Genomic DNA, 12,173 nt, shown 5'->3' on the forward strand with positions numbered 1-12,173 from the left:
TGGTTTTTCAAGCACACTTTTTATGGGTTGGTCAGTGACCATTTGTATAGGGTGTGCTTGAAAGTACCTTCGAAGCCTTCTGGCCGTTTGAATTAAGGCCAGGGCAAGTTTTTCCAAAGGAGGATATTTGACCTCTGCCAGTTTTAGGGTTTTACTAAAGAAATAAACGGGTACCTGAACTTTGTCTCGTTCGATGGTTAGAACCGCGGTTAATGCTTCTTCAGCGACTGAGAGATAGACAGAGATCAACTCTCCCGTTTCAGGGGCTGCAATAGCTAGAAGTGAAGCTAAGTGTTGCTTCATTTGGTTGAAGGCTTCTTCTGCTTCTTCCGTCCACCTGAAATCTTTCTTATTGGTTCAACCCTTTAGTGTTTTGAAGAAGGGTAGGGATTTCTCAGCAAGCTTGGAGGTAAAACGATTCAAGGCTGCAAGCCTTCCATTCAGACTTTCCACTTCTTTTTTGCTTTGTGGGGATTTGGTTTCAAGAACAGCCCTGACTTTGTTGGGATTAGCTTTTATGCATTGTTTCCCCACAATATGCCCCAAAAACTTGCCTTCTTCGAACCCAAATGAGCATTTTCCAGGGTTAAGCTTCATGTTGATCTTTCTTAAGTTTTGGAAGGTTTCTTGTATGTCTTCAAGCATTTGATGCTCGGTTTTGCTTTTGATTACTAGATCATCAACATAAGCTTCCAGGTTTCTGCTAATTTGGCTAGGAAATGCTTTGTCGATCAAACGTTGGTATGTTGCACCGGCATTTCGTAGGCCAAAAGGAAACTTTTGATAACAAAAAATACCCTTGTCCGTGTGGAATGCGGTTTTTTCCTCATCTTCCACTTTCATGAGAATTTGATGGTGACCCTTGTAAGCGTCGAGAAAACACTTAAAGGGATGGCCGGTTAAAGAGTCAACCTTGAGGTCCATCTCGGGTAAGGGATAGCAATCCTTTGGACATGCTTTGTTTAAGTCATTGAAGTCAATGCACATTCTCCAAGACTTGTCAGGCTTTCGAACCATGACTGGATTAGCCACCCAAGATTGGTACTTGACCTCACGTAGGATCCTCGCTTGTACAAGCTTTTCAACCTCTTGACATGCTGCCAAGCTTCTTTCAGGAGCTAGGCTATGTTTCTTTTGGACAACAGGCTTGACATCGGGAGGTATTTTCAGCTCATGTTCTGCAATGCTTCGAGGGATGCCTGTCATGTCTTCCGGGCACCAAGCAAAGACATGGCTATAGTTTATCAACATCTTTTCAAGGTGTGAAAGTGTTTCTTTGGAAAGGCTTGTGTTTACCCGTACCTTTTGTTCAGGGTACTTGGGGTTTATGATTAAGCCTTGCTCTTCGTCTTCATTCTTTGAACTTTCCCCTTCAACCGTGTACACCTATTGGGTGGGTTGAAGGGTTGCAATTCCCATGTCGGTGGGAAACTTCACAACACCTTAACCAACCGAGACATCCATGTTGAACACACATTGCCCTGGCCTTCCTATGATTACATCATAGTTGGAAGGTGTGTTGACAACCACAAAAGTGAGCGGTTTGGTTTTCTTCATCTTGCCTTCACTAAAACAGACATCAAGGGTTAGTTGGCCTAAAGGCTTCAAGGGTACGTCGGCGATACCTTTTATAGATGACTCAGAGGGTTGAAGCCTTGAACGCTCTTCCTTGCTCAGCCGGTTGAAGAATCTTTCATACATGATCTCTGTGACCGCCCCTGCGTCAATGTAGGCTTTGTTTGTTCTGAGTGTTCCCACGTTTGCTTCCACCGTTAGAGGGTTGGAGAGTAAGTCACATTGAGGCGGTGGGAAGCAGATGCATTGAAGCTCCCAAGCCTCCAAGCGTTGTCGTTTGTGGGGAACACCTTGGTCTATATTCACCATATTCACTTCTTTGCTTTTTATTTCAGCCATCTTGTCTTTGACCCCTTTCACCAAATGAGCCAATTCTCCAGACTTGACAGCTTCCTCAATTCTTCTCTTGAGTTGAAAGCAATCGTTTGTGTGGTGACCTTTTTCTTCGTGAAACTCACAGAACTGGGTGGAGCTTTCGTTCTTCTTGCTTTTGGGCAAGGGTCGAGGAGGTCGGAAGTTGTGTTTCACTTCCTCGGTGGCAAGGATCTCCTGAAGGGTTTTGGTTAAGGCTGTGAAGTTCACAGTCTTTTCCCTGCTTGGAGGGTTCCGGCCTTCAGGCCTTCGTTGATCTGAGCTTCTGGGATATTTGTCATAGGGATTGTAGTTCCCTTTCTTTCGGTTAGGGCTGTTGCCTCGCCAACTAGGAGCTCTTTTTCTTTGTTCTTTGAAATCAACGGCCTCCTCGCCTCGGATATGAGCTTCAGCTTGTTCGAGAGCTTCTTCAAGGGTTTTAGGTAGGCACTTGTTAAAGTCCCTTGTGAGTTATTTGGAGGTGATGGCGTTTATGAAGCCTGCCACCCTCATTTTTTTATCAGCCCCCACATATGTCAACCCTTCCTTTTTGTATCTTTCGATGAAATCTCGAAGGCTCTCTTCATCCTTTGTTTTATTTGAAAAATGACCGTGGAATCCTTGACGTACCTTCTTTGTTGTGAAAAGTTGGCCAAGAAGCCCTTGCTCAGATCGTCGAAGCTTCGAACGCTTTGAGCAGGAAGGTCATTGAACCATATCCTGGCTGATCCAACTAACGTTTGCATGAACATCAAACAACATTCAGCATGGGACCATTTTTCGATTCTGGCTGCTCCAGTGAAGACCTGGAGGGATCTTCAGTCCCATCATATGTTTTTATATGGGGTGGCATCTTGATTTTTGTTTGAAAGTCATAATCGGCGATTTGTTGGGAGAAACAAGATAGGTTACTGGGTTTGTAAGGTTTTCCCAGATCTTCGTCTAGCCTTACAGCAGGATTATGACTTGTGGTTCCTTGGTGGGTACCCGGCGCTTGGTTGATGAGCTGGGTCCAAGGAAAGTGTGCCATCATTTGAGCCATCATCTGAGGCATGAGGTTAAAGCCTTGAAGGTTTTCAGGAGTTGTTGCTGTTTGACTTGTTCCCATGGGAGTGCTCATCGCAGCACTTCGAGCCAAGGGCAGGACCGACATGGCCTGCTCCCATGTAGTGGCTGTAGGAGGAACGCTTGAAGCTGGTGACTGCCATATTCGGTCGAGAGTGGTCTAGTGCCCAAGGGGTTGTGAAGTAAACAAGGGGAAAGCCGTTGGGCTTGGTCTCCCATAGGTGTAAGGAGACGGGTCAAAAGCAAGAAGATGAAAACTATAGGGTTGAACCCTAGAACAACACGAAGATTATAGACTTGTGTTATTCTAAGACTCCAGCAACTGCCGTTAGAAAATCGAGAACAGGAGACTTGAACAAAATAGAGAGAAACCAATTGTGGGTGCTGATGTGTGGTTTAAAGACCGTGCTTTAAGAGTTTTATATTGTATGTTTTACTTGTTTATATGTATCGAACAAAAATACTTTGATTGATTTTATGTTTAAAGGTGATCGGAGCTTAAAGGAGCTAATTTGGAGCATTTAGAATGGAGTGGAAATGAAAGTAATGATATAGAAGGAGTGACCAAGCCTTTTGTCCAGTGTTCAAACTAAGTTACCTCCAGTTTGCATAGAGAGTTGACCTTTATGGGCGGGAAGCTTTGGACCGTTGGTCCGTGATTAAAATAATAATACTTTATCTAAGCATGACCCTTGCTCAGAGGGAACAGTGATGTGAATAGTGAGTTGACATTGTACAGTAGCACGTGGGTACTTGTTTACATAAGTTTGGGCGGGAAACGAAGCTTTTAACCTTTTTATCGTTAATGTGTGGAAGCATTTTATTGATTCCTTGGGCTACCCCCGTCATCATAAAGCATCAAGTGCATTACTTGCTATTTATAATATTTTACATGTGACAGACTATGAGGCAGGTGGTTTCATTGCTATGCATCACCCCCTTTGTACGATAATCTTAGGGATTGAACTGTATACGAGATATCAAGGTAGACAATTGCAGGTGATTTATGAGCATGATATGTTTACAATCGTTACTCTGTCCACTTTTAGATTTGTTATGTGGTTACGCTTGTCTTTAACATCAGTTTTAAATGTTTAAAATATTGGAACTTTTTATCTTGCTTTATATACAGTGTCACTTCTTGTGGATACATCATTTTGCACATCTTCAAGTTCACATCTAAATAATATTCAAAGGATCCTATGTACTTTTTGTGTTAGTGAAACATCAAAGAGAAAATTTGTGAATTGGATAGGTGAAAATTCTGTTTGGCGGGATTGGTAACTTTTATCTTTGTTATCATTTTTCAAAAAAAAAGTTCTTATAATTTATGTGGCATATAATGTGGTGGTGGCATACACTATAATTTTAAATTAAATATAAAAAAATAACTTTTTTTTAATCTTATAAATAAATGCATTTTCTTAATTTATTTCTAAATATTCATTTTTAGTTTATGTAGTGTATGATTTGGTGCTGACATGATATTAATCAGTTCCACATCAGCAAATTACTTGTGTATACAGTTAAAGTGAGGTTAAAAACTTTAATATTGTGATATTTGAAGTTAGTCACATGGTTTAGTCTGATTTTTTTTCATGCAACTATAATTATTTCCACCCATAAACTTGTGCAGTGGAGATCAATACCAACAATTACATAATGATATTTGAAATTCCAAATGAATAAAAGAAAATATTTCATCTTTACCTCACTAGAATAATCCATATTATTAGGGGTTGTTTCGGTTTTTATATTTTACTATGCTTAATCCATCTCTCATTTACGTACGAGCAGGTATATTAAGTTAATTATTTTAATATATAGTGTATTTTACTGTAACTAAAAGGCACATTTTTGTTCGATGTCAAGGGTGTCAGTGACACCCATCAAAACGAAATCCTTGCACCTATGGCATAATTTGGAAATAGAACTGTCCATAAAGATAGACATAATAATTATTTAGTTTTTGAAGAAAAAGAACTTAGTGAGATAATGAAGCCATAGACTGAGAAAGTAAACCAAAAGTGAAAGGAAATGATTCTTTGTTTCCTCTTGATATTTCTACATTATCCAACATGCTTGGGTTTGTGAAATATAGTTTATAGTGAGGTGGATTTCTTTTGGATCGTAAATGGGGGACTTACCACCGGGTTAAGCCGAACCCGGTCTTTTTTCGGTTTTATATATAACGAATAGTGTTGAATTAACGAGTGAACCCATTCTTTTTCGACGAACGAACCCATTATCGTTATAAAATAGTATAATCGAACCCATTGATTATAAAAAGTTTAGTTAATAAACAAATAAAAACATCGGTCATCGACTCAGCAACTGATCAACTCTTTTTCTTCGCCGTTCGTCTCAAGGATTCAACCATCACCAACAATCAATACCTATTGGTCTATCGTTTGAGAAGTGTTTTTCTTCTATGAAACACGTCTAGTCGGATTTATATAATCATTTGGGTGACGATTATATGAATAATGCTTGTATTTATTGTATTGAGAATGGGTTCTTTTCTCAAAGTCGCGATTGAAAATATTTTTCAAAACATGAAAACACTTAAGGAAAAATTATAATATGTAATATCTTTATATTTAATGACTTTGTATTTTATTGAATGTTAACGATATATTTTTGTTATGATAGTGATATTGCGTTTTATTTATCTAATCGAATGATCAACCCAACCTAACCCGACCTATTCGGGCGCAAAAACTTTGACATCGGAATAAAAAAATCAAGCATCGAAAATTTTGAACCCATAGAAAAAAGTTTCTGGCTCCGCCACTGGGCTAGAATATGATAAAACTAAGTTTGTCAAATGGGAAAACTGAGTTCATGTCAAAACAAGTTGTTCAAACAAAAAATTAATTTGTTTTAGGTACGTCAAAACGGGTTTTAAAAATTCATTAGTTTTTTTCGGGTTAAAACGGGTTTTAAAAAACACATACTTTGTTTCGGGTCAAAACCGGTTTCAAGCAAAATGAGTTCATATCAAAATGGTTGTTCTCCAATGAGTTATTCAAAAATCACTATCAATAAAATTTTTACTGTTAAATTGTTAATTTGAGACGCCACACTAATATGCGTTTATCTTCATAAATAGAAGGCATGTAGCCACCAAGAAGAGGTCTAAGGGTACAAAGGGCTAACCGCAAACACCATTGGCAAATGTCAAACTTGCTAACACGTTGTAAAACTACAAATGTTATACAAAAATTTATTTAAAGAATCTTTAATTGTAAATTTATATTACCCATGCAAAAATTAATTTAGTGATATATGGATCTTTGTTTTTATTTATTATACTACTAGGATACTGGCCGCGTTACACATGGTTGGAAAATATTTCAAACGTTAAACGTCTGTAGATATCATAAGAATTCTTTATTTTGTTCTCTGCAAAACAACAAGATGTAGAAAAATATGTATAAATTGTGGAATGAAAAACTGTTTTACAAATAACTGAATTATTAAAACAATAGTCATACTAAAAAAGGGAACACCAAAATCATTTATAAATAATTAATTGTGGTCCAAGTCGGTTTTTAAATCATTTGAAATGAAATAGTTGGTTATGATTAAAGAAAACATTAATTAGTGAGGTTATGATTATAGAAAATATTAATTAGTGAATTATGCGGCAATTGTATGAATGGAAATTAGATGACTTGGAAGCATATTTGCAAATGCTAGTTAAATGTCATGTGGATATGTTGTATTGCTTTAATAGTGTAGTAAGATATTTCTTAACTTTAGTTGTATGAATCGAAATTTACAATATTATAATTCTTTTTTGTTTTATAACCATCTCATTTGATCACAGGACCTATTGGAGTTATGAATGACTACTATTATTTAGGTTTTGAATGAGTGTTAAAAGTAGATAATATATGCATGTTTATTCAAATGAAATTAATATGTAATTTGTAAACTGAATATTACAGTATTAAATATAATTTGTATTTGTTATTATTAATTATTTTTAATTTGAAAATGTTTGATGCTCAGTCCCATATATTACACGTATTATAACCTAGTAATAATAATAAAAGAGAGAAAGGAAAAAAAAACGTTCACTTTTAAGTTGTTTTTTAAATAATAGTAATATAGTTATATAAATAGAAATTAACTATGTTAAATTGTGTAAAGCATCCTATAGTTACATAAGTTAAATACTATAGTTACATAAGTTAAATTAATTGATCTTTTATGAAGTCCAAAAATTTAAAATATAACTAACATTTATGTAGAGAGGAAAAGCATATGCATGATGATATTGTAAACATTATGGATAATTTGTGTGAAAAATTTGTTCTATTTTCTAGATGCATGCATATATTTTGAAAAATCAATACAAGAAAATTTGGGTGGAAATTTTAGCAATTTTTCTTTCTTATTTGTCTTCATTTAGAGACATGCAACATGTTTTTTTCCTATAAATACCCTCATATTCTCAACATTCTCTTCACAAAACTAGCAACAAGTATTCTTGAACTTTAGTTTCTCAAACATGGCCAAGAATTCAGTTGCCTGTTTTGCATTTCTTCTATTTCTTTCCGTTCTTGCTATATCTGGTACACTTGTTTTTGTTCATTATTTCAATGTTTACTCGTACTTTACTACGTACTAGTTAAGCTAACATAAAACACACTTACCAGAGCGCATAGAAAGAAGCAATATATAAAAAGTGATTTGATTAGTTTCTTCATGCATAAACTAACTATATGTGTTCACCCTAAAACTAACTGTTTACGACCGACACCTCATATCATCCAATATTGTTCAATGCACACAATACGCGTTGATGATGCTTAAGAAGCCGGTTTCTCCTTATAAATATATATTTAGTATAATAGTTACAACTTTTATTTATAGAATTTGATTTGCATAACGTATACAGAAATTGGATATGTTGAGGGAGCATTATGTGAGAAGGCAAGCCAGACATGGTCCGGAACTTGTCGCAACACAGGACACTGTGACAAACAGTGTCAGACATGGGAGGGTGCAGCTCATGGAGCTTGTCACGTGCGTGATGGGAAGCACATGTGCTTCTGCTACTTCAACTGCCCTCAAGCCCAGAAGTTGGCCGAGTATAGAGTCACAGCAGAACAACTTGCCAAAGAGAAGGTTGGAGCTAAAAATGTGTCAACAACACCTTGAGTAACAAATATTATATGATTATGAATAAAGAGAAAATGCTCTCTTCTTGCATATTTAGTATTAATTCTATGATGTATTGTTTGTTGCATTTGATAAGTCTATGCAAAAATATTTGGTGACATGATAAATTGATAAGTTTACCTTTTTAAATTATGTTGTTTTAATTAAAGATTGTAGACTCACATCTTGTGCGCAAAATGATACAATTAATCTCTCTTTTGTAAAGTAGTCTCTCGGGATGACGTTCTCAATTAAACGTCATTTAACAACACAAAATGTTACATCACTCCCAACTATTGGGTTAGATTATATTTGTTATTGAGTATGTAATTTTGTGATTATAGGTATGTAAACATAATGTAATAATCAGGTTATATATATGGGTAACAATCAATTGACACATATGATGATTGGACTACATATAATATAAGGAAAACACTATAGAATATTAACCAAATTTCAAGTTTGTTACAATTAAATCACTCATATTTTGTTTTATCTTAATCAAGTCACTCAATTTTCAGCTTGCTTTAATTAGGTCACTTAAATTTCAATTCGTGTTCTAAAACGAGAGGGCAACTACTATATTATCGTACGTGATATATTTACTAATAAAAAAATAAAAATATGTTGGTTTTAATGACGTTTTAGTTATTTGTGAACATATAATATGAAGGTAAAAAATATAGTATTAGAACATTAATTGAAAGTTAAGTGATCTAATTGTGCTAAAATTGAAAGTTGAGTGACCTAATTGAGACACATTGAAAATTGAATGACTTAATTGAGACAAAATTAAAAATTAAGTGACTTAATTGAGATAAAATAAATAAGTGACTTAATTGAAACAAATTTAAAACTTGGTTACTATTTTAAAGAGTTGTTCATATAATATATGATATAATTACCCAGAATAATAATAAAAAATAAAATTGATAAATAATATATTAATTAATAAACGTTCTTAAAATTATTTGCGAGTTCTAAATTGACCCTCTACATTTGAGCCCAGTAAAGGTACCTTTTCTTTTAAATATATTAAAATATTTATTTTTTTTACTTCTATGTTATTTTATCCCTTTTAAACCAACCCTCCATTTCTATAAGTTAAACCGATTAGACAACAGTAAAGGTCGAGGTATAGGGGAAGTCGTGTCCTTGTTTGATACTTGGTTCTTATCTAAGCTATACTGAGTTACGACATATTCTCAGTTTGTTGTGTGTGTTGTTAAAATAAATCGTTTGATAAGTTTAAAACTTTGATAAACTTGTGTGGAAACTATCGAAAAATCTTACTGACACATGTAGATCAAGGCATCAAGCACACTATAATATACCAAGAAAGCATTGAGGCAAAGCTCCTTTGGTAGCCCACATCTTGTTTACGAGGTGAAATTAACCATCCTTAAATCAATTTAGTGATGATTCTTAAATCACTTTAATGAAACACTCAAGTTTTAAATCCATTTAATGAGCATCACAAGTCTTCAAATCAAATTAATGAACTTTACAAGTTTTAAATCAGTTTAATGAAGATCTTAAAAGTCTTATAATCAATTTAATACATCCTAACTCTTAACTCACCCTAATGAAACATCACAAGGTTTACTATGATTGTTAGACTGGCTGCATGCTAACATTTTGATATAGTTTTTATTTAAAATCGAGTCAGATCAAATAAGACATATTTTTATGTTTACAACCTTTAAACTTTTAAAATATAACGAATTTAATATCAAAAATGGATTGAAAGTCATCTTGCATTCCACATAAATATAATGACGATTATACCCTTCGTCGTTAAAATCTTCAACTCTTCTCACACAATTGACATTATCGTTGTAGACGATTGATTATATACCAAATCAATAACACATATCATCTCTTGCATTTTTCACACTAAATTTATTTCTTGAATAGTACAGACAAATTTTATAAAATGGTATATTGGTTTTTATTAATCTCAACTATCGTCTTTTGGTCATTGTCGGTCCTAAAAACCAACACTCTTCTATAATTGATGATTTCTATTGTTCTTATTATTTTTTCTTCTGACATATGAGATGCCAATCGATAACTTCTAGCATTACTTTTCTAGTTACTCATTAAGTGGAATAGTGGACTAGGAAGTAGAGGGGTAGACCAGGGTAACGTAAGAGCGTGGAATAAAAGAGGTAAACTGCTGTACAGTTACTATTTTTTTTATTAACGGTGTTTAGTATTACTTTCAATACCCAACTTGTTATGAGACATGATGTTAACTATTCATACTTCATACTGCATCAAAGGTCTAACTCATATATGAACACTATTAAGAAGGAAACCCACCACTATGCGGAAACCGTCTAAAGTTAGGTTTCAAACCAGAGACTTTAAGATCCTAAGCTTTAACCATCAACTCTATGTCATTGGACCAGAATACCAACTTTCCATACTATTACCGTGAGCATTCATGTGATTGTACATAAACTGCATAACTACCTTTGTAAACATCTTTTAAAAAAATCCAATCACTATGTGTTAAATATAAAGAAAATCTTCCACATTCTTGCCATACTTCAACAGAACGTCATATCCAGCTAGTGAAACTATTATCCCGATAGTTATGTTTTTTTTTCCATGATTAAGATCAATCATTTACGACCTTTGCATGTTGTAATAAGAGACAAAAACATGTAAGCAAATTAATGAAACCTAGACGAGTAGACGGCTAGACCATCCTCCAACAGTCATGTCAGTATTTAGAAAATTTATATAAAGATATGACAAGTGTGCTTTATATTTTTATTTTTTAAACGATTATTGAAGAGGTATGTACCCACCTCAACACCGAGCAAGGCGGGTCAACCCACAAGATAAAGACATTATGAAGGCACAAAGCCAAAACCTATGCGCATGGCGCATACAAAACATGCTCAGGCATCATATGCCCAAGCACACATATGCTCGCGCATCACATATGCGCGCGGCGCATATCACATGCCCGTGCATATCACATCTGCCTAGGCACACATATGCTCGCGCATCACATATGCGCGCAGCGCATCAGCGCGCGGCGCATATCACATGCTCGTGCATATCACATCTGCGCATGAAATATCTGCGCGTGAGAATAAAGAGAAGACCTCGCGCATCCTCAGGGTGGGCGCATATCATACGTGCACATAATCAACCTCGTCCTTATCAGGATTAGGGCAACCTTGATTGTGCACATCAGACAACCTTCCAGAAGGCATCTTTTTAAGGAGTAAGAATATGCTGATGTTGACAGCTGCCAAATGAAAGGTCGACAACTCAGCATGACACATGTGTTACCACGTGATTACAACCAACGAAAAAGCGCCAGGTGTCCCAGAGGACACGTGGCGCAGTGCGATTGGAGGAGGCCAACGAGGTTGAGCCCAATCAGTGGAAACCCTAGCATTATAAATACAGCATCAACTCCACTTTGATGACACATTCATACTCAATCATTGACAGTTACAGGCAGTGATATCACATTCAATCATATTGAATTACATTCACTCACAGTCAGTTACATACAAACACACAGTCTCACAATCAGAGGGTATTCAGCTATTAAGCAATACTCTTGAGATCCCCTTACACACATTATCATCTTCTCCACAATATACTGATTCTCACGCCGGAGGGTTACCCCAAAGAGGACCCCTCTGTCCCTTTCTGAGGGGTAAGTAACGGCGCTGTTCATTTTGTAGGTGGAAGAACACAGATCCAGAAGAACCATCGGTGAAATAGCATAATCACACCCGAGGAAAGTAGATCTGCTACCAGTGAGTAGATCCACGTTTCTTCATTGGCGCCATCCACTGTTACATCGGCAATCAGATCTCATCAGATCTACATAAAAAAAATCAATCACCATGGTTTCTGGCGTTCGTAACGTTGATCAAGCTCTGGAGGATATTGAACGTGAGGGTGTTAACGACGGACAGCAGGTTCTGAGTGTTCCGCGTGATTCTACGCGTACCACCAGCAACCGTCCCTTC

At 35.9% G+C, this 12,173-nt stretch overlaps 1 pseudogene; it reads left to right on the top strand.

Moving 5' to 3' along the window:
* Window positions 1-7,510: 7,510 nt before the first annotated feature.
* On the top strand, window positions 7,511-8,163 carry LOC143594748 (defensin-like protein 19 pseudogene; annotated as a pseudogene).
* Window positions 8,164-12,173: the final 4,010 nt, after the last annotated feature.

This window comes from Bidens hawaiensis, unplaced genomic scaffold (assembly GCF_021521415.1).
Source record: "Bidens hawaiensis isolate Kalapana, Puna unplaced genomic scaffold, B.hawaiensis_p1.1 tig00044156_1, whole genome shotgun sequence".
Lineage (NCBI taxonomy): Eukaryota > Viridiplantae > Streptophyta > Magnoliopsida > Asterales > Asteraceae > Bidens > Bidens hawaiensis.